The sequence below is a fragment of the Lepidochelys olivacea genome, assembly GCF_965140295.1.
Source record: "Lepidochelys olivacea isolate rLepOli2 genome assembly, chromosome: 25".
Classification (NCBI taxonomy): Eukaryota; Metazoa; Chordata; order Testudines; family Cheloniidae; genus Lepidochelys; species Lepidochelys olivacea.
Window position 1 is genome coordinate 12006259 of NC_140435.1, and position 25861 is coordinate 12032119.

At 43.2% G+C, this 25861-nt stretch overlaps 1 protein-coding gene across 3 annotated transcripts in view; it reads left to right on the top strand.

The window, feature by feature from the left end:
• Window positions 1-363: 363 nt before the first annotated feature.
• The window catches only part of KDM4B (lysine demethylase 4B), a 174323-nt gene continuing 148825 nt past the window's right edge, over window positions 364-25861 (top strand). For all 3 annotated transcript variants that reach the window (XM_084614389.1, XM_084614390.1, XM_084614391.1), the window contains exon 1: window positions 364-514. The gene's annotated coding sequence lies outside the window, so the exon portion shown is untranslated. The remainder of the gene's footprint in view (window positions 515-25861) is intronic.

Consider the following 25861-nt stretch of genomic DNA (forward strand, 5'->3'; position numbering starts at 1 on the left):
CAACGGCGCCTGACAGCAGGGTCGGGGGCGGAGTGACTGGCACCTCCGCCAGCCCCTCCCAGCACGCTTCACCTTCTCCCACCCAATGGCGACGCCGCAGGGGCGGGGCTTTCTCGTTCCTCTAACCGGGTTGGCCGAAGGGCGCTGAGTGGCGTGAGCGCCGGCAATGGGCCTGCCTGGCTCGGCTCGAGGGGTGGGCGGGCCGTACCCGAGCGGCCTCTTCCACTGTGGGCTTGTTGTTCGGCAGAGAGGCCGGGGAGTGGGGGACGCCGCTGCCCGTCACGAGCCGGGCCGCCAGTGGGCGCGGAGGTAGGGGGCGGCCTGGGCCAATGAGGGAGGGAAGGGGGCGGGCGGCAGGTAGGTGCTGGCGGTGGGATATTGCCAGTAGCCACCCTCGGCCCCCTTTCCGCTTTGCTCCCCCTCCCCCGCCCGCGGGCCGCGCTGTGCGGGCTGGGAGCTGCGGGGTGGCCGCCGAGGAGGCGGTGCGGGGACAGGAGACCGGCCGCAGGCTCAGGTAGGGCCCCGCCTGGGGGGACGGGGATTCGCCTCAGCGGCCGGGCCGGGCCTCAGCGGCCTGGGGCTCGGGCTCCCCCGGCCGGGGCCGACGCTCCCGCCCCGTCCCGCCTCCCCCCCCCTCACGGGACCCGGCCCGTCCCCGGCGTCCGCTGCCTCGGAGCAGCCGCGCTGCCGGGGCGACTCGGCCCGGCCTCGCTCGGTCGCGGACACCCCTTTCCCTCTCCCCCTAGCGCTGGGGCTTCTCCCGGCCCGGGACCCGTCCCTTCCCCCCGCCCCCTGCCCGGGCCCTCCAGCCTGCGCCCTGCGGGGCTGGGCGCCCCCCTCAGGCGCTACCCGCCCCGGGCTGGCGGGGCCCGTGCGTGGGGGACGCGTCTCCTCCCTCGGCCCCCGTCCCCTCCCCGCTTTGTCTCGGGGGTGCCTCGCCGCTGCTGTTATTTTAGTACCGCTAACTGCGCAGGCTGCTCGGAGCGCCCCCTTCTCCTGGGCCGGGGGGGGTCGCTGCCCTAGGCTTCCCGGGGAGAAGTGTCCAGCCCCCGGGAGAGCGGAGTTGATAGTCCCCAGATCTGCCCCGGGGGTGTGTGTGTATGTGGGGGGGGGGGTTAGGCTGGGAGAGCAGTGGGGGGGCTGTTGGTGGAGGAGGAGGGATTGGTAAGCATGGGGTTGTGTGGGGGGGAGGCTGGGAGAGCAGTGGGGGGGCTGTTGGAGAAGGAGGAGGGGTTGGTAAGCATGGGGGTGTGGGGGGGTAAGGCTGGGAGAGCAGTGGGGGGGCTGTTGGAGAAGGAGGAGGGGTTGGTAAGCATGGGGGTGTGGGGGGGTAAGGCTGGGAGAGCAGTGGGGGGCTGTTGGAGGAGGGGGGATTGGTAAGTATGGGGTTGTGTGTGTGGGGGGGGTAAGGCTGGGAGAGCATGGGGGGGCTTTTGGAGGAGGAGGAGGGGTTGGTAAGCATGGGGTTGTGTGTGTGGGGGGTAAGGCTGGGAGCGCAGTGGGGGGCTGTTGGAGGAGGAGGGGGGGATTGGTAAGTATGGGGTTGTGTGTGGGGGGGGTAAGGCTGGGAGAGCATGGGGGGGCTTTTGGAGGAGGCGGGATTGACAAACATGGGGTTGTCGGGGGGGGCACAGTTGCGAGCCCCCCCTTAAAAATGTCTGTTAATGTCTTGTGAAAATAAAGCAGACTGGGTGGGTGGTGGGTGAACATGATGTGCCAAAGCCCCAGATGCCTCTAGAGGGGCCTGTGCAAGCACTGGGTCTGGGAGGGGGGGTGTCAGTGGGCTTGTGAACAGTTGTTACATGATGGAGGATTTATTTATGCGGCGAATAGTAAATGAGCTGGTAAGCGATTTACAGCAGGATTTTCCTCTGAAAGGAGATGTTCGTGTTTGTGTCTTTGCGGAGGGGGGAGGGTTGTTTTGTTTTTGGTAGCTGCAGATAGGTCAGTGGTGTACTTTTAATATCTTACTAGTTCACAAAAAGCTTGTATTTAGTGGAAATGTGGGTAGTACTATTGTGGTACTGGAATTGGCACCGTCTAGGACCTGAATTTAGGCTTTTAGGCTCTAAAATATAATCCCAGTGTTAATGGAAATGTCCTTGTTTATATTTAGACATTTTTGCCCTGAAATGTTTGCAGCACAAACATTGCAGTTCTGTGCTGCTGAATGAGAAAGTGAAAATGATTAGCTGGGTAGTTTCCAAACTGTGATCCTGAGCTGGCAGTGGTCTGCAGAGGACTAGTTGGCTGGTCATATAATGCTGTCTGTCCTCTTCTTGTTTCTAGCTGAGAAATTGTGTTTTAAAAATAGCTAGAAATATATGAAATGCTTTTGTCTCAGTGGTAGTGTGTGATTGCCCACTCCCCTCCTATTGGTAATCTCTATGATTGAGTGTGAATGAGTATGAGTGTATTGTGGACAGTCTGTTAATTAAACTGTGATCTAGCCTGTCAAAAAGTTTGGTAGCCCCTGAACTGGAGAACTTGCATTCTTCAAGATGAAAGTGTTGCATGGAGATGGAGGGACAATATACACTGTGAAAAGTAATACTAAAAGCATATCTTTTATAATCCAATTTAAAGTGTTTAAAATTGGGCAAAAACTTGGTTTTAGAATGGTTTTTTTTCTGTGACATTTTATATCTCTTGTAATGAACAAATATGTTATACATATGGATATTACCTTGGTGTAAAATTCAGACCTCCTAAAATTCAGTTAGCAACCCGTTTCCCAAAATGAGGATCAAAACCTCATTAAAGAAGCTCTGACAATTTGAAATCCAGCCTGTTTTTTTGGTGTTAAAGGTTGGAGGTTCTACTTCAACCTCTGAGATTCCCTTCTACTCCTTGTAGCTTTGTGTTCCCAGTTAGCTGTTTTAAATATTTGTGCCCTACTGCTGTGCGTATTAATGAGAATGTCCTATGGAAGATGCAGGAGGTAGTTGTCCCACTGTACTCGGCACTGATGAGGGCTTAGCTGGATGTTGTGTCTGGTTTGGGGCACCATGCTTTACGAAAGATGTGTCCAAATTGGAAAAAGTCCAGAGAAGAGCAACAAAAATGATAAAATGTTTAGAAAACCTGACATATGAGGAAAGATTAAAAAAAACAAACAAACTGACCATGTTAAGTCTTCCATCCATTCCATCCCCTGTCATTCAGTCCCAGTTTCTGGCAGTCAGAGGCTTACGGACACCCAGAGCACTGAGTTGTATCCCTGACTATCTTGGCTAATAGCCGTTGATGGACCTATCCTCCGCGAACTTCTCTAAATCTTTTTTGAACCCAGTTATAACATTTGGCCTTCACAACATCCACTGGCAAGGAATTCCAGAGGTTGACTGTGTGTTGTGTGAAGAAGTACTGCCTTATGTTTGTTTCAAGCCCTGCTTCCCATTAATTTCATCAGGTGATCCCTGGTTCTTGTGTTGTGTGAAAGGGTAAATAACACTTCCTTATTTACTTTCTCCACACCAGTCATGGTTTTATAGACCTCTATCACATCCTTTCTTAGTCATCTCTTTGCCAATCTGAACTGTCCCAGTCTTTGTAATCTCTCCATGTGGAAGCTGTTCCATACCCCTAATCAGTTTTGCTGCTCTTCTCTGTACTTTTCCCAATTCTAAAATATCTTATTTCAGATGGGGCAGCCAGAACTGTATGCGGTATTCAAGGTGTGAGTATATCATGGATTTATATAGTGGCATTATGATATTTTCTGGTTTTTTATCTAGCCCTTTCCTAACAGCTCCTAACACCGTTACCTTTTTTTGACTTGAGAAAAGAAGACTATGGGGGGATCTGATAACTCTTCAGATAGGTTAAAGGCTATTATAAAGACGATGGTGATTGACTGTTCTTCATGACCACTGAAGGTAGGACAAGAAGTAATTTGCAGCAAGAGAAATTTAGGCAAGATATTAGGAAAAAATGTTCATACTTTTAAGGATAGTCGAGTACTGGAATAGACTTCTAAGAGAGGTTGTGGAATCCCTGTCATTGGAGGTTTTTAAAAACTGGTTAGACAAAACACCTGTCAGGGATGGTTTAGGTCGTAAACCATCCCTGACAGGTGTTTGTCTAACCTGTAAGTATACCTGGTCCTACATCTGCATGGGGGATGCTGGACTAAGTGGCCTGTTGCGGTCTCTTCCAGCTATATGATTCTCTGTTTTTGTCTTGAACTGAACTGCTGTTGGATCACATGTAATGGAGACATATTATAGCCTGAGGCCCACACCAGGGTCTCATCCTTTACCACAGTAGTTCTCAAACTTTCCAGACTACTGTACCCCTTTCAGGAGTTTGATTTGTCTTGCATACCCCCAAGTTCCACGTCCCTTAAAAATGATTTGCTTACAAAATCAGACAAAAATGTGAAAGTATCACACTATTACTGAAAAATAGCTTTTCTCATTTTTACCATATAATTATAAAATAAATCAAGTGAAATATTTGTTTTACTTACCTTTCAGTATATCGTATATAGAGCAGTATAAACAAGTCATTATCTGTGTGAAAGTTTAGTTTGTACTGATTTTGCTAGTGCTTTTTATGTAGCCTGTTGTAAAACTAGGCAAATATCTAGATGAGTTGAGGTACCCCTTGGAAGACCTCTGTGTACCCCCCCAGGCTTATGCATGCCCCTGGTTGAGAACCACTACCTTAACAGATAGGGTAGAAGTGTGGGTTACTTACTGATTAACAGATTGTAGCAGGCACCTTGAGTGATCAAAAAGAAATTCAGGTATCTTGCATATTCAAAACTTGGACTGTTCTTGTGGACGGTTTCAGAGTAACAGCCGTGTTAGTCTGTATTCGCAAAAAGAAAAGGAGTACTTGTGGCACCTTAGAGACTAACCAATTTATTTGAGCATGAGCTTTCGTGAGCTACAGCTCACTTCATCGGATGTGGAATAACCTTTCAGAGGAATTTTAATGATTGGGAGAAACTTGTATATCCAGCCATAAATGGGTAAACATATTGGCTGTGTGATTTTTCTTTTGCGGGGGGGGGGGTGTGTGTGCAATCTGTTAGAAATTATATAGTTAAGTTTTCTGGTAGGATAATCAACTGTGATCCAGTGAAGTGAGCTGTAGCTCACGAAAGCTTATGCTGAAATAAATTTGTTAGTCTCTAAGGTGCCACAAGTACTCCTGTTCTTTTTGCGAATACAGACTAACACGCTGCTACTCTGAAAACTTTGATATGGTAAACAATGTCCTGGTATTTAAGTGGCCATAATTAGGCTACAAAGTTTACACCTTATTAAGATGAATAGGGAAGTTCACAGTTGGTGCTGTTGTTTCAGTCTGTCTTCCTGCAGGCTGAGACAACCATGCATCAGTTAACACATTGTGAAGTGTCTTTGCAACCATAAGGGCTACAAACTAATTTTTTTAAATTAGATTGAAACGTCATGAACATAGAAGAATCTGGGAGACAATGAATGTTTTCCACCCCTTGCTCCCCTGACTTTTCAATGTTTTGGGTTAAAATATAGAAAGTGCATTGTGGTGGTTGACCACTGTATCTCCATTGGTTACCTGCTTGCATCTGTGGGCAGCATTACATGGAATGTAATGTCCATTAGTTGTCACCCATGTTCCAAATCGAATTTGGCAGTCTAAGTGAGAGACTCATTGAATACTGTTAGAAGCCATTATGGTTGGTGTGGCAAAGCAGGATGGTGTGTTTGAGTAATAAGTTTATAATCCATGTGCTGCATTATGTACTAAATCTTGATTTAAAAATTATTGCATGTAAAATCTAAATCTCAGATGTTAAAGTAACGATTTATCTTTATCATGGGCTTAAGTACAAAATCCTCGCTCACTAGTTTTCTTGGCAAATATTTTCTGTCACTGGTAACATATACAGGAGGCCAGACTAGCTGATCTAATGAGCCCTTCTGGCCTTAAACTCTATAAATCTAGGTTATTTTTAAAAAAAATTTGTTGGATGAAACAAAAGTTTACACCACTTTTGGACTGACTTCACAGGATTTCAGAGCGAAGGGAATAGCTGTAGTAGCTAACTACAGTGAGGATGCTATAAAGAAGGTTACACACTATCCCTCAATAGCAATGTACCTGGATATACTCTCTCAACCTTTCCAGACTACTGTACCCCTTTCAAGAGTCTGGTTTGTCTTGCGTAGCCCAAGTTTCACCTCACTTAAACACTACTTATATACAAAATCAGACCTAAAAATATGAGTGTCACAACACACTGTTACTGAAAATTTGCTCACTTTCTCATTTTTACCATATAATTATAAAATAAATAAATTAGAATATGAATATTGTACTTACATTTCAGTGTATAGTATATAGAGCAGTATAAACGAGTCATTGTACGAAATTTTAGTTTGTACTGACTTCACTAGTGTTTTTTATGTAGCCTATTGTAAAACCAGGCAAATATCTAGATGAGTTGATGTACCCCCTGGAAGACCTCTGGAGGGTACACATATCCCTGGTTAAGAACCCCTGGTCTATAGTAAACCATTGTTGAGAGGGATGGCATTTTCCCATCTTGGATTTGCTCTACTGAGCTAATTCTGTTCGCTACTCGCTATAAGTTTTTTCTTATTCTTCGGCCAAATATTACCTGTTTGCTCAACTTATGAATATGGCCGTAAGATTAGTTAACAAATAGTATATGATGGTAGGGTAAGTATTTGAATTTATACTTGCATGGTTTAATAATCATATTTCATCATATAAGTTGTGCAACTCCATAATTATGTACTTGTTAGATGGCTGAAGGCACTAGAAAACACACCTGTGCTTTATTGTGCTGTTTTGGTATAATAAGACCTTTGATCTTTCTGTGCTTTAACCATGGTGATGGTTTGCAACATTTCCTCGGGACTTTCACACCAATTACTTTGGGTGGCTAGTAGACTCATTTTCCCTATCCCCAAAGAGACAGAGCAGGTTCACAGATTTTATTTTTAAACTTGACTTCAGAGTCACTGTATTTGAAGCTGCAGTTTGGTGAGAAGGTAATCTTGTTTGCAGTTCAGAGTTCATCAAGAGCCTGCCTTGAAATGTTTGAGAACTAATGCTCCTCAGAATCTGCAAGATAATGTAGGGCACTAGAGAGAGCTCAGTCGTTCTCAGAGGTCTTATGCCTTCCTATGATATTTTAAGAAATTTTGTAATATCAAACAAATATGGCAATAGTTCATTGTTGGCCTAACAACCAGCATTTTCTTGTGTCAGTAATGTATATATTAGGGTTTGAAGCTGTAGACTCGAGAGAACAGAGCTGCTTATTAAAGCTGAATTGCAGAACTTTATCTTCATAAGAGATTAAGGGAACAGGGACGCTATCTTGCTGTCTCCTGTGTGACATTTATGCTGCATATATTAGTGTCTTTGCTTTTGTTTTTTTCCTTCTGTATCCAAGGCACCTTTTTCAATATTGTTTTCTGTGAAGCTAGCTTTCTTTGTTCCAGATTTTGTTTTAACTTTGGGTTTGATTTGCAACTCTTCCTACAACCATAACTTTTTAAACATGTATTTGAAATTGAAATTCAGGAAACAGATTTGTATAATGTACATTTGAAAACTGTTTTTACATTTTTCCTGGCTGCAAAGCTAATATGTGTAAAAACTATCTTAATTCATACAAATTCAAACGCTTTTTGATGCTTTAAAGGTTTCTTCCAGAATAGCATTTTACTGAGGTATATTTCTAGAGGCAAGTAGAATACACTCTGCTTCTAGGTCCTGTCTTTCTCTCTGCTGTCTTGTACTTGTGCTCAGTCTTTTCCTGAGCTGATAATTTTCTGGCAGTGCAGCTGCCTTAAAGCTTGGAATCTAGGTCAGTGTGTCACACCCACTGTAGGCAGGGCCTATGAGCATCTTGTATATGAGAGTACTAATAAGAACTTGAATTCATAGAACAGTAAAAGCATTTATTAAAATCTCATGCAGATGAACAGTAAATATCTGAAATTACAACTCCATAGACTACAATCCTGCAATAACATTTTCAGCAATTTGCTCAATTTGAATTTTGGTAATCATGGTAGGGTTGCTGAAGGTGGGCTATTGGGAGTTAATCTTTATGAAGCTAGTGATCTGCTATAGGAGTTGCGCTGAGTGGTGGAGTAATTAGGTTATAATGGTGTAAAATTATTTCAGGTGCTCTGATAGGCAAACAGTAAAAATAGACTGTAGATAACTTCTCAAGTTTGCAGCACTCTAGATTCTGAATCAATTGTTGTGGAAAGATCTTAAAATTATTGCCCTAAGTAGGAGTATAAGTAAGAGATGTACTAGACTTTTCAGTTTACCATGCCAAGGGGAAGAAGCTGCCCCTCGCCACAGCCTTGGCATTTGAAGTGGAAAATCCTGAGGGCTGGCACTACAAAGTTAGGTCAGCTTAACTGTTGCTTGGGGCTGTGAAAATATTTACTCTCTGTGTGGTGTAATTAAGATGACCTAAACCTCGGTGTGGACACTGCTAGGTCAACATAAAAGTTCTTCCAAGCATCTAGGATAACTGCATCTCAGAGAGGTATATTTACTACAATGATGAAAGAACCCTTTCTGTCGCTGTAGTGTCTACACAACCGTGTCTGGACAGGGAATGCTGTAGTGTTCCTCATGTAGACGTTCCTTCATGTTGTGGTGTTTGTATCCTGGCTAAAAGAAAAGGAGTACTTGTGGCACCTTAGAGACTAACCAATTTATTTGAGCATAAGCTTTCGTGAGCTACAGCTCACTTCATCGGATGCATCCGATGAAGTGAGCTGTAGCTCACGAAAGCTTATGCTCAAATAAATTGGTTAGTCTCTAAGGTGCCACAAGTACTCCTTTTCTTTTTGCGAATACAGACTAACACGGCTGTTACTCTGAAACCTGTCTTGTGACAGTTATTTGGGCAATTTTACTTAGAGCCCTGCTGCTCCCCAGTTACTGTTCTGAGGCCATCTGGTGGCTTTTTAAATGAACAGCCACTGGGGCACATTCACAGCTGGACCAAATACACCTCTTCCAATCAGCAAAAGCCATGTGGTATGTATGCTGTAGGGAACAGAGCCCCTTTAGCCACAGCAAAGTAGAGCTTCTAACTGGCTGTGGGTTGTATCCCGTTGGGCAGGGAAGCAGCCAATAGGAAGGCAGAGGTCGGGTATAAACCTGGAATTGGCTCTCATGTGACTCAGTAGGGTGGTGGCTGCTGCACCATTTTGCAAACCTCAGTGATTTTTTTTATGGCAAAAATTTGGGCATTTTGAAGCAAATTGACTTTCAGTGATTTTGGACTACTTTGAGCTTGTGAACACTGCTCTGTGTTTATCCATGTGCAATTGCTGTCAGCCAGAAGGCAATTCTTAAACCTGCAAACTGCTTTATTCTGTATAAGTGGGTGTACGCAAATTAATGCCATGCCTTGCACAAAGGCAGTTAACTTGTATATATTTATGTTCTGAATCCTAACTCTTGGGTGTCATCTACATCAGGAGGAAAGGTGCTACTTTCAATTGAATTAGCTTAGTTGAACTACTTTAACTCAATTTGTCTTGTTGGATTTGGAGCTTGCCAAGCCAATTTACAGCAGCCTCATCAGTGATGTGCAGAGCTCTGAGACCACCACCAAATCTGGTCTGAATGTAGTTGCAGTGATGTGAGACATTGTCTGTTGTTGATCACAGCCACATGTGGGATCCTTTCATTGGTCCCGGGGTAACAGCTGGCTGTATGTTGATCCTGGCCTGTTTGAAATTGTTTCAGAAGAGCACATTAGTGGTGTGGCAAATCAAAGCTGGCTACAAGCATGTCAGGTCAGTTATAAGATACTGATTTTTTACATCAACTGCAGACCATTCTTCATGCCATGTCAGCATCATAGAGAAATCTGGCCGTGGAAAGTGGGTCCACAATAGATACCTTGATGACAAGCACACTCTTGGGTGGTGGAAAAGGTCTGTGTATAGTGGTAGACTTGGGTTTGCCCTGATCTTCTCAAACATTCTGGCTGTAGCATCCTCACAATGGATGAGTGGTGGAGTGATGTTGCATAACACATGGAGCCATGGTGGTGGTGTGGGTCAAATTGTCCCAGTTATGATGCTCATGGTTGAGTTATAGTCAGCCAACTTGTTGTGAGACAAATGGAGACAGACTGGAGCATAGGATTCTGGTGCAAAATAACGGGGCTAAACTGGATGATTGCAGGGTTTGAACATTTACTCATGAAATGAAGGCCAATTTGCTTAGAAGGTTATGTGATCTCACCTTAGTTGCAGTTTTCCTCAGATAGTTAAGATGTGTGTGGGATCTGTCCAAGGTTATTCTGAGGTAAACTGGGTGGGATTCCTGTTTCAACAATTTCTGTTTAACTCAATTGAAAAGCCCAGTTAACACCAATCGAGTTGAGTTGGCTTAGCTGAAATAACTCAACTGAAACCCAACTCCCACCCCACCCCCCACCCCCGGGCTCAGGAAATGTCTTGGCTATGGAGTGAGCTAATGAGACTACTGCAGTATGCAGTTGCCTGCAGTTGGGAATATACGTGGTCCTAAATTTGGTCTATGAGGCTGCTGCTTCTCTTTATTTATTCTCTGTTCCTCTTCTGTGAAACTTCCTTAGACTTTCACATATTTCCTGTAATTTTAGGGGAGAGTAATAGATATTCATTCTTCTGGGATGTGGGTATGAATGTAGTTGAAATAAACTCTACAGTCCTGCTTCTTATATTGATAAGATAGTATTTAGTAATTTTATTTTACTATAGGTTACGTTGCTGTCACTGTTAGATTAAAATGTATAAAGTACTTTTTGCTTTTAAACAGCTGCTTTGTTTGTGGTTTAAACTTTGTGTTTTTACTTCATGTTGAAGTAATGTTTAAAAAACTGTGCATTGCTTTTGCGATACTCAGAAGGAAGTTGTTGAGGGAATTGCAGCTATTAATGCACCATTGCATTATTTTACTCATCTCATTCCTTGCTCAGTTTCAGGTATGGTAGAATCCACAATTTCTGAGGCTTCCTCATGGGTTTCCCTGTTGCTGTATCTTATGCAATTTAGGACTTCCTTAAAAGGAAAAAATAAAAAACCTAGCTAAATAAAGTGAAATAAATCTAAAGAACTGTTTTGCATTTTCACACCAAGTACGTACGCAAGACAAGCGCCAAAAAGAGAATAGGTATTTAGAAATTTGGTCACCCTTTTTAGGGTATTCACAGGAGGAGGGCTCCCAGAATCTTTAGCCAGATTCTTTGAATATTAACCTGATCCTGAATAGGTAACATATGCTGTAGTAAGTTAACATTTTATTGTAACTTTGCCTTCATAAAAAGTGTAACCCCCCCACCCCAAAAAGAAACAAAAACAAACAAAAAAACTTGTACACCAGGCAGACACTTAATAGTACTAAGAGGTGAAAACTTCAATTGTTTATCTTAGTGGACAACTAACTTTCAAGCCTGGTTATGGTCACTTAATTGGTAACCTAACCTTTAATTGAAATTCTTAAGAAACTTTAGTTGCTTGTCTATATTAAAAAAAAAAAAAAAAAAAGTGGGCGGGGGACTTGGACCTATGTAACTAAATAGATATAAATCATGCTTAAACTGATTTAGTTATTGAGCTAACCTAAACCAAGTGCAGGTACATTATTAGTTTGTATCAGTGTAACTAAAATCAATGTTATGCCAGTAAAAGTTTTCTTAAGCGTGATAACTGAGGCTTGGTTTATGTTTAATATGGATTACCTTGTGTACACTGAACACTCTGAAATTCTCCCTGCCATTGCATTAGCAGCAGTGGAGGTTCACCAGTAATATTGATGGTGGGGTACTGTTATAAGTGGACCTTCTGCAGCTGCTGACATTTTAATGACTTACTACTTATTATTTGTATTACAATAGCATCTAGAGGCCTTAACTAAGATTAGAACTGCATTGTAGAAACATAGCAAGGCAGTCCCTTCTCTAAAAGGTTTGCCTCCTGTATTTGTCTATTTAAATTGTAAAACAGAGGCACAGAAAGGGAAGTGACTTGCCCAAGGTACTGCAGAAGGTTAGTGGTAGGTGAGATTAGAGGGAGGTCTCTGGACTTCCAGTGCAATGCCTTAGCATTAGGCCATACTGCCACTGACTGTTGTCTAGACATGCTCAAATCTGGGTTAGAGGACACATGGTAAAAGTGCTAACAGCTGTGTATGCTATTGCTCCCACTCTTATAACTGATGCCTTGTTAAAACAGGGAAATATACAGGCATAATAATATTGCTGTATCAGTACTGGTGTAACTCCCTATGTGGACACACTTGTAGAATAAGAGTGCCTTTTTCTTAATTGGTTTGTCACTAAGGCACCTTCTGAAGAAATAACATGAAACTGACATGATAGACAGTTTCACTGATGCCCACAGGTTTGGAGTAGCAGCAGGGAAACTGACCAGGCTTGTTTAGTCTGCTCTGCTGCTGCTTGGAAAAACTACCAGCTGGAGCAGTCACAGGAGAGCTGATTGCAGACTAGGGAAGACAACACTACAGAGCTTACCAGGTTGTTCATAGTTTCAGAGATACCTTTCCAAATGTGAAGTCAAGCAACTTAATTTTTTCAAGTCACTATGCTGAAGGGGCTGCAGCCCAGTTCAGATATTGCAGTGATGAGTGAGATATAAAAACTTTGATATATCTGTTTGGATTGGTGCATACTAATTCTCATGAAAAACAAAACTGTCAGGTAAAGAGTAAACTTACTCATCCAGCAACCTAGATGGCAAAATTAAACTGGATGCTTTAAATATCTGTTCAGTTTCATGGTTTTTGTCTGTGCAAAGCTCTGTTGAGCTTTTTTCAAAAGTTGAAAGTTGAGCCTACGTTATTAGTATTTATTTGTTAACTAATAACAGATCAATAAGGTGAATGTTCATGGTGGTAACCTCCATTGCTGAAGAGTACAAGACATCCCTCGAGGAAGATGGTCTGAGTGCAATATACATTTTTTAGCCTTAGAACTAATACGTATTCTGTAGTTTATTGATTTTTTTGTGTGCGCGCACACTTCTTGTATGAGAAAAATCTTAAATTTTCAATTATCTGAGATATTTAGACTTGGCATTGTTATATCCAATCACCTTCTCATCTGTTTTTCAGTAATTGGGGCTCCTTGTGCTCTTTATTTCACTCTAGAGCAAATTGTTCTTGGACTAGATATGCCTGTCTCCTTTAAAGGTATATAATTCACTGTTTTCAGATTCTTTGGGTAGTGTAGTGATCTGTGAAAGTTAATTTTCTTAATTGTTAATGGCACTTTCACCAGATTTAGACAAGTGCAGTGATGTTTGTTGTCTGCATTGCTTAGATTAAGTGGTTAGTAGGTTCAGTGTTCTTCCGTACAACTGCCCTTTTATTACAGAACACCAGTAGTCTTGTATCTATTCTTCAGGCTATGGCTACACTGGCACTTTACAGCGCTGCAACGGTCTCGCTCAGGGGTGTGAAAAAACACCCCCCTGAGCGCAGCAAGTTTCAGCGCCATAGAGCGCCAGTGTAAACAGTGCCCCAGCGCTGCGAGCCGCGCTCCCAGTGCTGTAAACTAGTCCCCTCGAGGAGGTGGATTACCAGGAGCGCTGGGAGAGCTCTCTCCCAGCGCTGGCGTGTGACCACACTTGCAATTCAAAGCGCCGCTGCAGGAGTGCTCCCACGGCAGCACTTTGAAGTTTCGAGTGTAGCCATGCTCTAAGTGAGTACAAACTACAGTTAGAGGCTATTAGGGGCTTTCTTTGATGGGAGGAACAGATAAGCTCCTCTAAGGCCTTAATATCTTTCATTTTGTTGGGGCTCATCTCTGGAGAAAAGATATGTTTCTTCGCAGCTGATGCTGCTAAGGCCTAACTACGCTACAAGGTTAGGTCTATGTAAGCTGCCTTGTGTCAACCTAGTTGTGCGTGTGTCTAGACTTAAATTTCTCCCACGAATGGAAGTGCTCTGTTACAGCAACGCAATAACTGTATCGCCACCCTGAGTTCCACTATGGGTGTGTCTGAGGTACCTGAGTCACAGGCTCTTGCCATGACCATTGAGGAGGAGGAAGATGGGAGAGATGCAGCTGGGGACGCCCAGCTATGCCACGAACCAGGATCTGTTTGAGACTCCACCGCTGTCTAGTCAGTCCCAGGATCTGAGCATGAGTGTGCCTGATGCAGGAGAAGGAACCTTGGGTAAGTGTGTAAATGTATTTCCTATTAGAGTAATGTACTGATGGTGCCCCCAACTTAACAAGACACAGCTATCAACTTTTTGTTAATTTACTCACGTTAGAAGAGGTAGTGGTGAAACAAATGGTAAAATTATCTGCTTCGTGTTCCCCTGTAGAGTTGGGTGGATGGCTTGCTGTATGGCCATGTGGAGCAGTTTATGTACACAAGGATGACCCTTGAATCCTGAGAGATTTCGATTAAACTTTCATGGAATTACTCTGAAATCTCCCAAAGGTTTATAGGGATGTCAGCCTTATTTCTTCCTCCATGATAGGACACTTTCCTATGCTACTCACTCAGTGATAACTTTGACAGACACCATTACAATAAACAGGCTAGTTGAACATGGGCCTGGGCAGCTCTGGTACGCCAGCAACAGCTGTGCTCTATGTGCCTTTGTCATTCTCAGCAGTGAGATGCCAACTAACATCACCACTGACTGTGGAAAAGGGTGTCAGTTTTCAGTGTAAATGCCCTGTACTCCTGTGTTCTTGCAACAGCCTCCTTATTTCCCTCACACCTGGCAAGCAGTCCAAAGCAGAAGTGTCAAAAGCATTTCTTGTTTAAAATTTTAGGTGATTGAGGAAAGGGAGTTCTGTGTCTTAACTCTTGCTTTCTGTTGTGACTCTCCTGACAATGGTACCTCTGCGTTTGACCTGTAGCTGATGCTGTTGCGGCCTTGAGGGATTGCCCTTCCACACCTGCGGAGTGTCTGAGCCAGATAAGGAAGAGAAAGAAGAGGACTTGAGATGACCTGTTCAGTGAGATCCTGCAAGCAGTGCTGCATCAGACCATAAACAGAGGGTTTGGAGAGGTGAATATTGCAGATTGTGTGGATAAAGGCCCAGGTGTCCTTTCGGGAAAAGAAGAGGGAGATGCATCAGGACATAATGGGGCTTTTTCAGCAGCAGACACAAGGTTCAACAATCACAGGCTTGCCTCTCTTTGCAGTCCATTGAGAACTCCATTATAGCACCTCCCTACACTCCCCTCCACATTCCATGTGGCATCAGGAGCTACATCTCTTCCCGCTCCGTGCCAGGGAACATTCCGGACAACCACAGCTTTGTGTGCTGACTTGTGAGAGCTGCAGTTGCTGTATGTGTAGCTAAACTTGACATGTATGTTTTTTCCCTTCTTAAGCTGTGTTCCATAAATGTATTGTTACTCAATAAAATTCTATTGTTTGGAAAATAATTCATCTTTATTAGTTCCCACATGATACAGAATGCCTAGAGGTACTGAAAGCACCCATTTATTCATTTTTACAGTGATACACAACTCATAGCATGAGTGACAAAAACAGTTTTGTGGTACTTGCTGTATGGTTATGATTAATAGATGCATTGTCAGTGTTACATTCATAGATGTACACCAAGTACCATGCAATTCCAAACAGGCCCCAAAACAGCAGGGCCTAGGGCCAGGTAGGGCATAGTACACCACAGTGCATTACTGTGACTCACTGTTAGAGTTTGTTCAGAGGCTTCCCTGAACCATGTATTTTCTCACTGAGCTCTTCTAATAGCCCTTGTGCCTGGCTGTTCAAACTCAGAAGACGGCCTCTGCACCTTCACCCTGTGGCAACTTTTCCATCTTTGCTTCACAGATATGCAGGAGGGTACAACAGGCAGCTATAACCATTGGGAGGCTGTTCCCCCCCCCCCCACACACACACACACTGAGGTCCACTTTTGTGAGTAAATAATGCCAGTGGCCCTACAGTTTACGAAAAGCACGTTAAATTGTTACTCTGCTGCTGCTGAGCTGGTAGCTGAATCTTTCCTTGGTGCTTTCAAGGTGGCTGATGTGTGGCTTCATGAGCAAGGGGGTAGTCTAGGCCCTCAGGATCACTACTGGCATTTCAACATCACTAATGGTAAACTGCTGGTCAGGACAGAAAGTCCCTGCTTGTAGCTTTCTGAACAGTTCGATGTTTTTAGAGGTGTGGGCGGCACGCAACTTCCCTGACCAGCCAGCACTGATGGTGGTGAAGTATCCCTGATGATCCACCAATGCTTGCATAAGTATAGAAAAGTAGCTCTTTCTGTGTATGTACTGTGTCGCAAGGTGGTCTAGTGCCATCTATCACTTCACTGCAGTTTGGGAACCCCATTGCTGCAAATTCATCCTTTATGTTCTGAATGTTGCCTAGAGTTACAGTCCTGCATAGCAGAAGACAATTAATGGCCCTGCACATTTGCCTGGAAATTGCCCTCACAGTGGATTTTCTAATTCCAAAATAATTTTCCACTGACCTGTAGCGATCCAGCATTGCAAGTTTCCACAGTGTGATCATTGCTCACTTTTCCACTGTCAGTGTAACTCTCATTCTGGTCTCCCTGTGCTGGTGGGCTGGGGCAAGCTTGACGCACAGATCCAGGAATGTGGCCTTGTACATAAGAAAATTCTGCAGCCGCTGCTCGTCATTGCAAGCCTGCATTACGATGTGATCCTACCAGTCAGTGCTTGTTTCTTGGTTTTTGAATCAGCACTCCACCATCTGCAACTGTTCTGTGTACACCGACAACAGCCACGAATTGGGTGCTGCTGTGTCCCACAGCAGTCTGGCCTCTACAAAATCATTCGGTTTCCCCACTGATTTGGTTCTTGTGGGTTTGCAAATACTGGAGGATTGTGCATTCTGTGCTTGCAGCAGTCATGACAGTAGTGCAGAGCTGTGCAGGCTTCAGTTAGATGAGATGGACAGTGAGGAGGCCCATGACGGTCCATGGGATTTTTGAAAAGGCATAAAAACTATGGGATATGGATGACATTATGGGATGGAGAAACTTGATGCTGGGAAGTTGACCCTTTGCTACTAGTCACCCCTGGCTGGGAGCTTATGTTCAGCTGATTATCCATCACAACCCCCAAATCTTTTTCAGTCACTGCTTCCCAGGATAGAGTCCCCTGTTGAGTATGGCCTGTGTTCTTTGTTCCTAGATCTTTATATTTAGCTGTATTAAAACACACATTGTTTGCTTGTATTCAGTTTACCAAGTGATGCAGATCACTCTGAATCACCAACCTGTCATCCTCATTATTTACTACTCCCCCAAATGTTAAAAAGTGCAGGGCCAAGAACCTGCCAGACCTACTGGAAGCACACGTGCTTGATAATGACACCCCATTTATAATTACACCTTGAGACCTATTGGCCAGTTTTTTATCCGTTTAATGTGTGCCATGTTAACTTTACTTTGTTCTAATTTTTTAATTAATGTTGTGTGGTACCAAGTCAAATGCCTTACAGAAATCTAAATGTTACATTAACACTGTTACCTTTATCAACCAAACTTGTATTCTCATTAAAAAAAAAAAATCAAGTTAATGTGATAGGATCTATTTTCATTAAACCCATATTGCTTTGCATTAATTACATTACTCCTTTTATTCTTTATTAATTGAGTCCTATACCAGCCACTCAATTATCTTGTCTGGGATTGATGCCAGGCTGACTGGCCTATGATTACCTGGGTCATCCCATTTATTATTTTTAAAAATTGGCACAGTATTAGCTTTTTTCCCACTTCTGGAATATCCCTCGTTCTCCAAGCCTTTTTGAAAATCAGCACTAATGGTCCAACAAGCTCCTCAGCCAGCTCTTTTATAATTCTTGGGTGCAAGTTATCTGGACCAGATGATTTAAAAATGTCTGACTTTAGAAGATTCTGTTTAACATCCTCTAAAGACACTAGTGGAATGGAAAGAGTGTTATCCTCTCCACATGATGAGACTATATCATCTGTTTTTCCCCAAATACAGAACAGAAATATTTATTGAACACTTCTGCCTTGTCTGTGGTGTTGATAATTCTACCATTTCCATCTAGTAATGGATCAATACCACTGGAAAAACTTTGTAAACTCTCAGCTTGCACAAGCTCAGTAGAGTTGTCTTGAAGTTTAACAACTAAAATCTCCAGGGAATCCATCTGCATTGAGCATACGCTGGCATCTCCCAAATCCTATTTGTGACTGGACTGTGTATGTGCCATCCTGGCAGAGTGACTGAGCATGCTCCAGCACAGGGCTACAGAGCTGAGAATGACTTTCCCTGTAATTGCTACTCTGCGCCAGGAAGGGGCAGATATTGGCAATGAGAGCATGGAGTTTGTCTTCTGTGCTCTGTGACCACCCCCAACTTGCTGTCACTCAAGTAGCATTGAGAAGGAAACTGAACTGAAAGCAGAGTGGGGATAGAAGGCAGACTAGGGCTTGGGAAAGGAGTGGATTGAGACAAGGATTCTGGTGGGACTGGGACTGGCTGGGCAAGGAGACTGGGGTCTGGGGAGAATGACAGACTGGAACTGCAAGCTGAGAAGGGGAGACGAACTCGTTGGGCAAGGAGACTGGGAGCTGTGGGGGAGCCAGTAAAGGAAACAGGAGCTGCGGGGGGAAGATGGGACTGGGAGTTAGGAGGGTGGAGAGAACACTGCGATCTGTTGAGGGAGTGTGGGGGGAGACTCAGTGATTCCTAGTGGCCAGGGGAAATGGGCACAGGGAGAGACAGTTCTGACAAGGAGTTGGGGTGGAGGAGAACTGGGACAATGTGCAGGTGAGGTGTGGGAGACTGAGATTGGATGAAGACCACAAGAAGGGAGACTGGGACTGAGAGCAAGTGCAGGGGAGAGGCAGACAGCTAGAATAAGGAACCAGGAGAGGGGAACTGATACTGAGTGGGCAAGGAGACTGGGACTGGGATGACCAACCTGATGAGTGAGGACTGGAACTGGATGTGCAAATTTGAAGAGGAATGCAGATACTCTGGTGTGAGGTTTGCCATATGCTCTTCAGTTGTCCGCAAACTTTAGTCACTGTTGAAAGGTGTTAACGAGAGACTTGGGCTTCTCCATATTGGCCTTGCTAAAGGTTGTTATGCTTCTGTCATCAGCATATTGCACCAACAGTGATCCATCCAGATGAGGATAAGGAGGATTTCTGCCAAACCCTGATAGCATCATCAGGTTGGTCCCATGTAATCTCTTTAGGTGATTTTAATGGCAGGACTGGTCATGACTATACATCATGGGGCAATGTGATAGGCCATCATGGAGTTGGTAACACAAGCTCTAACAGCTTGCAACTACTTTCCAAATGCGCCGAATACAACCTTGTTATCGCCAACAGTGTTTCAACAGGCCAACAAGCATAAGATGACCTGGATGCATCCTTGTTTAAAACACTGATGTGGTCGGTTACATTATTGTTTGGTGAAGAGATCTCCAAGGTCAGTCTCACTCGTGTCATGAGAGGCTTCAACTGCTGGTCAGACCATAGATTTATAAGAAGTCAAATATCCTTCAGTACTGCTCTCAAGCAACATAGCAACTCAAGCCAGTGAAGAAAATCAATATTTCAAGCCTGGAAAACTGTGACAAACATTTGAATTCCAAGAGAAAATCATGGAAGCATTTCCCTCAGTTACAGCATCCTCAGTGGATGTTGAGGCATCCTGGAAACTTTTTTGGGACACTATATATTATATGGGTGGTGAAGTTCTTGACCTCATGAAGAGGAAACATCAGGACTGGTTTGACAAGGATGATCCCAAAATATGTCTGCTCTTGAATTCACTGCATGTTATCCATTGAACACATAGCAGACACATTCAGCATCCAGGAAGGTTGCATATCATCAAGCAAAATAGATGGTTAGACCAGACTTTGGCAAGTGAAAAAGCCCATGGTATGAAAAGAAAACAATGGAATTAAAACTGGCAGCAGACAATGAAGACACCAAAAACATTTTTGCTGGCCTTAATGCTGTGTATGGCCCCAGGTACAAGGGGATAACCCTCGTACGAACTGTGGACTGCAGTAGACTCTTACGGCTGGTCTGCACTAGAAAACTTGATCGACCCAGGTATGTTGCTCTGGTGTGGAAGAAATCCACACCCCCTCAAAGCCATAGCTGAGCCGACCTAAATTTGTGTAGGTGGAGGAGATGGATTATCTACACTGATGGGAGAACTCCTCCTGTTGGCATAAGCTGTGTTGCTGTAGCTTTTGTAGACCAGCTGTTAGTTGACAAAGAGAACTTGACTGAAGGATGGAATGTTTTAGTTAGCTTCTCCATCACCCTCCCAGTGCTTTTGAGGAATCAAGCAATACTCTTCCACAACACCTATTAAAAGAACTTGCGCTTGTCCCCCACCTTATGAGAGACCATAATAGTAATCATGAAGATGTCACAAATGAAACCACCTAGACCAGATGGCTTTCTAGCAGAGATCTACAAGCAGGGTGCCTACCACAGTGTAAGGCACCTCACATGGCTCTCCCACGTTATCTGGGAACGAGAATTGGTGCCACAGGATTTCAGGGATGCTAGCATTGTCCATCTCTATAAATGTAAGGGTGACAGGGCAAACTGCTAATCCCTTAAGCTCTTCCCTGTTGCTCAGAAAATTCTTGTAGGGGTTATACTGAATATACTTAACTCTTATCTTGTGAAAACCATCCTCCAGGACTGTGTGGATGGGGCACTATACAGACATGATCATCACAGCCCCCCAGATTCAGGAAAAGAGCTCGGAGCAAAACAGTTGTCTTTGTATGGTGTTTGACATAGCTGAAGCTTTTTACTTTGTAAATTATGAGGGACTCTGGAAACTTTTGTTCATATTTGGATGCCTTGCAAAGTTTTTCTGTCATTTGGCCCTTCCATAATGAGGATGATGATCACAGTGGTGGAAACTGGTGAGATATTGTACCCTCTTCAGTCACCAGTGGCTCTAAGGAAGTTTGCAGGCTGGCTTTCACACTTCTACATCCTGTTTTTTTGGCTGTGCTTATGGATTAATTTCATGGCAGTGATAGAGTATTTATCTGTTTCCACACTGATGAGAAGTTGTTCAATCCACGGTGCTTCTGTGTTTGCACAAAAGTAGCAGATTTACTCATTTAAGGGGCTTTTATTTGCTGAGTGAGCAACCAGTGTATAATCAAATGATGACATTTGATTTATAACTGATCACTTTGCTTGTGCAGTCAATCATTTTGGCTTAGCAGTCAGCTGAAAGAAAACTGAAATACTGTACCAACCTGTGCCTGGGGATGTGCATGCCTACCTAATTGTTAAGATCAGTAATGCACCTCATAAGTCTGTGGACAATTTTTGCTATCTAGAGAGTATGCTGTCGCAGAATGGTACTATTGAGATTACTCATCATATAGCCAAGGCAAGGTGTGCATTTGGAATGCAGTCACGCTGCCGATAGAAAAATGGAGTTGTCAAAATGAGCACCGAACTAGATGTTGGCAGTGTTGTAGTAGTGGCAGTGTCGGTTCCAGGATGTGAGAGACACAAGGTGGGTGAGGTAATCTTTTATTGGACCACCTTCTGTTGGTGAAAGAGACCCACCTTGTGTGTCACTAAACTAAATGTGTATAGGGAAGCTGTGCTTGCGAATGCTTCTGTATGGTTGAGACATGGATAGCAGGTCACTGCCACGTTAGGAAATTTGATCAGTTCTATATGCACTCTTAGGTCTGGTCTATTTGCAGGGTCAGATGGGTGGGACAAGATTCCCAGTATCAAATAATACTAATTAATTTTTGTTGCATATCTGGCGTACAAATTATGCTCATAAAAGTTCAGCTGTGTTGACTGAGCGATCTCATTTGACTCAAACAGCCCAGTGGTCAGTTAAAGCCAGCCACCAAGTCTCATGGTGGTCAATGCAAGCAATATCAAGGAGCATTAACATCTGATGTGCAATACATGAAGAGCACAAACAAGAGTACAACAGCCTGCCATGGTCTTGGACAATTTTGTCTGTCCCACATGTAGCTGTTTGAGGTGCTCGCGTTGGTCTGACCTTGCATATGTGTTCAACTATAATGTTTGCTGAATCTTCATATGTTGATGTTGCATGAGACTCCATTATCACATAGGAATAAGGGTGGAGGAGGATAGAGATAGAGATATATGGAAGGGCTGGGAGAGTAAGGGTGGCAATAAGACCGAGGGACAAGGACTGGAGGAAGTTGGGACAAACAGCAAGTCAGCTAGCAGAATGTCCAGAGTTCACATGTATGGTTTTTTAAAATAAAATAAATTGTAGAACTGCTGTTTGTTTTTTCTCCTCTCTCCCCAGCTGCACTTTCTTCACTCTAATCAGTCCCTAGAAAGGTCCAGCCATACTACAACTAGATCTGGTGTTTTTGTAACAGATCAGAGACATGGTCACTCACTATTACTGCTTATAAGTAATTTAGTTGAGCTCAGCGATACTCAGACGGAGGCTCATTAGCTTCAAGTGGCTCATTAATGTGTCTCCTGCAGCACTTTGCAGCACATGATATTAAAACACCATGTGATGTAATTATTAAAAAATTTAAATAGATAAAAATAAAACCAATTAAAACACACTTTTATGCAGCTGTGAACATTTAAATAGATTAAAAAAATCAAATTCTGCAAAGTCTTAACATAAACAAAGGTTTTAAGCCCATTTTAAAAAAAACTGTTTGTGCTAGCATGTTTCCTCCTTGAAACTGCAAAACTTACCATGGCATGGCTTGTTGCTTCAGCTGCTGTCTTGATTGTCCAGTGTGATTGGAAGATGGTGAGCAGCCAGCGGTTCAGTACTTTACAGTGAAGGGTGGTGCACAACACAACAGCAATTGTCAAACCAGTCGTAAAGAAAAAACTGTTCTCTCCACCTCAAAAGCCAGGTGTCTGAGTGCTCCATCGGAGCGTCCGTGCTTCTACTCATGTAAAACAGCACGTGGTCTTGGTTGTAACAGGATGTTGTTTACATACAGGTGTCCGTCTGCTGTTCCTTTTTATAATCAGAAATGAAGAGAAATGAGAGAACTGACTCCCCTGGCCCTCATGCGTTCTGTAGTTAGCTGTTGTAAGAGTTTGATTAGGTTAACTAGCTGAACATCAAGTATTGTCTGAGGTGTCAAGATTATCATTAGAAAAATGACATCAGATTAAACATTATGAAAAAAATCCAAGGTGCTTTGGTCATTCCTTTTGTGTGAAGCTCTTGGGCGCTGAAATACACATCATTGTCTTGCTTTTTCTGGGGAATAGTAGACACTTGAATTCACAACTGTGATAGATGAAATAAGCTTCCATGCATAAGACTATTCCCATTGTTACAATTTAGCATACTCTGTTAGTAATCCTCTCCTAGCAGATCGAGCGGAAAGCGGAATAATGGGAAGGAGTTTTGAGAGAAGATGGGATAAGAGCTGGTGATGAATACTTATATTGCGGTCAGGGAACTATAGTAAAGCTGCCAAAAATGGGGAGGCATCCCTGGAACAGGTGGCCTCAACAGCATTAGCATGGATTCTCCGCAAGAAGGCACTCCTGAGTCCATGCCCTGAGCCAGAATCTTTTAAGTCCGTTTTTAAACAATGCTAGTAGAATCATAGAATCATAGAATATCAGGGTTGGAAGGGACCTCAGGAGGTCATCTAGTCCAACCCCCTGCTCAAAGCAGGACCAATCCCCACTGGACTTGAATTTGATTCTTCTGCTTGTGCAAAGGATTTCTGTGCATTTCCCTGATTCAGTTTGTGCAGCCTTTTGGGTGAGAATTTGCATGCTTGTGCTTTTGTAAATCTCATCTTGAAATTTATTTTTGAGTGTTGACTCGTCATCCCTGGTTTGAATTCAGCGCAGCTTGCTGTGCTTTCCTGGTAAATGGCATTTTCCTGAATAACTAGTGAGAAAATTACTGGTTGATTCTACCTGCATAAAATGCTAATCAGTTCCACTGGTCAGTCCCTGGCAACAGGAGATAGTATTCACTCTCCAGTATTGTAAAACATTTATATACTACAGTACATGTAAATGGAGATGAAACATGTTTCCTGCCCAGGAACTTGCAGGCTTAATGTAGAAGCATCCCAAAACATGTTAATTACTATATATAAGAATATCTTCTCTCACCACTGAAATGCAGCCTACTCCATGGTGAACTGGATTATCAATTTGAAGATTATATTTCTGAGAATTATATAGCTATTGCAAGTAAATTATAACCCGTAACACTACTAGAGTAGAGAGGACTTGGGGGGGATGCAGTATCTGTTTGTTTTTTCCAGTTTGTTGATTTTGTGGCATTTGACAATGCTTTGAATAGTTGGTTTCACTGTCTTGCTGATGAGCACTTGCACCTCTCATGTTCTGCTCTGGGTGGTGAGCTCTCCTGTCTGCCCTTCCGGCTCTGGTAGCTGGTAGCAGCATTAGCAAAGCTGAAATATTATACCCAACTGAAATCATAGGAGGAATTTTCTATCACTGTGGCCAGGCTAAACACCCTACTTTAGAAGAATAGGCTGAGATTTTTTTAATCGTAGGTGACAAATGCCTGTGTTGTCTTTTGCAAAAACATAATTCTTCCCAGCACAATGCTGAGCGTTGGTTCAGTGTTAACAAACACAGAAATGTGTTGTCAGCATCACTTACTGCAGCACCTGGATTTTTTCTTGTTGGTTTCCCATCCCAGTATTGACCTGGCCCAGTCCAACCATGCTTTTACTTTGTGAGATCTGACACAGTCACAGCCCAAGTGGCATTGCTGCAGGTTGTAGTAACCCATTTTGCATTCTTTAATCCTTAGAAGTCCTTTACTGCCCTCTAGTGATATTCTATGGGTATAATGAATAGGCGCACACAATTTAAAATATTTACAAAAAGAAAAGGAGTACTTGTGGCACTCCTTTTCTTTTTGTGAATACAGACTAACACGGCTGCTACTCTGAAACCCGTTAAAATATTTAGTCTCTCTCCATAGTTAAGTTTGCAATCAGAGTTCCATTAGGACTTTTTTTTGCCATCTCTGTAACTTTCTAAATTAATACTTGAAAAATTTACCATTATGAAGTTAACGTGGCTCATGGTGAAATAAAATTTTTACTGCAAATTTGAAGGAAGTTATACAATTGCTATTTGAGTTGGAGATTTAAAAAATGATTCATGTGCATTTTTATAAAGTGTCTGATGCTTCTTTGTCTCCATACACACTGCAGATTTAATCAAATTATAATGCAGGGTTCACATACCAAATAGCTTCTATCATAACCTTGAGAAACTAGTACTTGAGCAAAAAACTGTCTTTATTCCCAACCTAATGCATGAGTTGCTGTCATTGAAACAGATGGAGGAAAAGAAAAAAGCATGCTGCCACAATTTTAAATGACAACCACTTACTTCCATATACATACTGATTAGAGGGGGCGGAAGTTGGTGGAAAAGCTTAGCTGTCGTATTCATTCAGGGCCAACCACTTGCACATAATGAATGGAGGAAGCTGAAGGTTGTGGATAAGCCATCAGCTATCACTGGGCCTTGTGCTAACCACACGTGTGGTACAAGTTGTACAACTCCTACCCCCATGTGGACAGTTATACTGGTATAAGCGTACTTATTCTGGTATAGTTCATTCCCATAAGGGAATAAACTATACTGGCATTATCTATCTTAGAGATTGCTGCGTATCACTGACTATCTGAGAGCCTTCCATATAAAATCAATAACACAGTCCCTGGTGGACTTCAGAGAGTTTGACATTCCTCCCTTTATGGTGTCAGTTCTGCTTGCCCCCTTTTTTTTTTTTTTGATTAGGTGGGGTGAGGTTGGGGGGGTTCTGGAATAAAA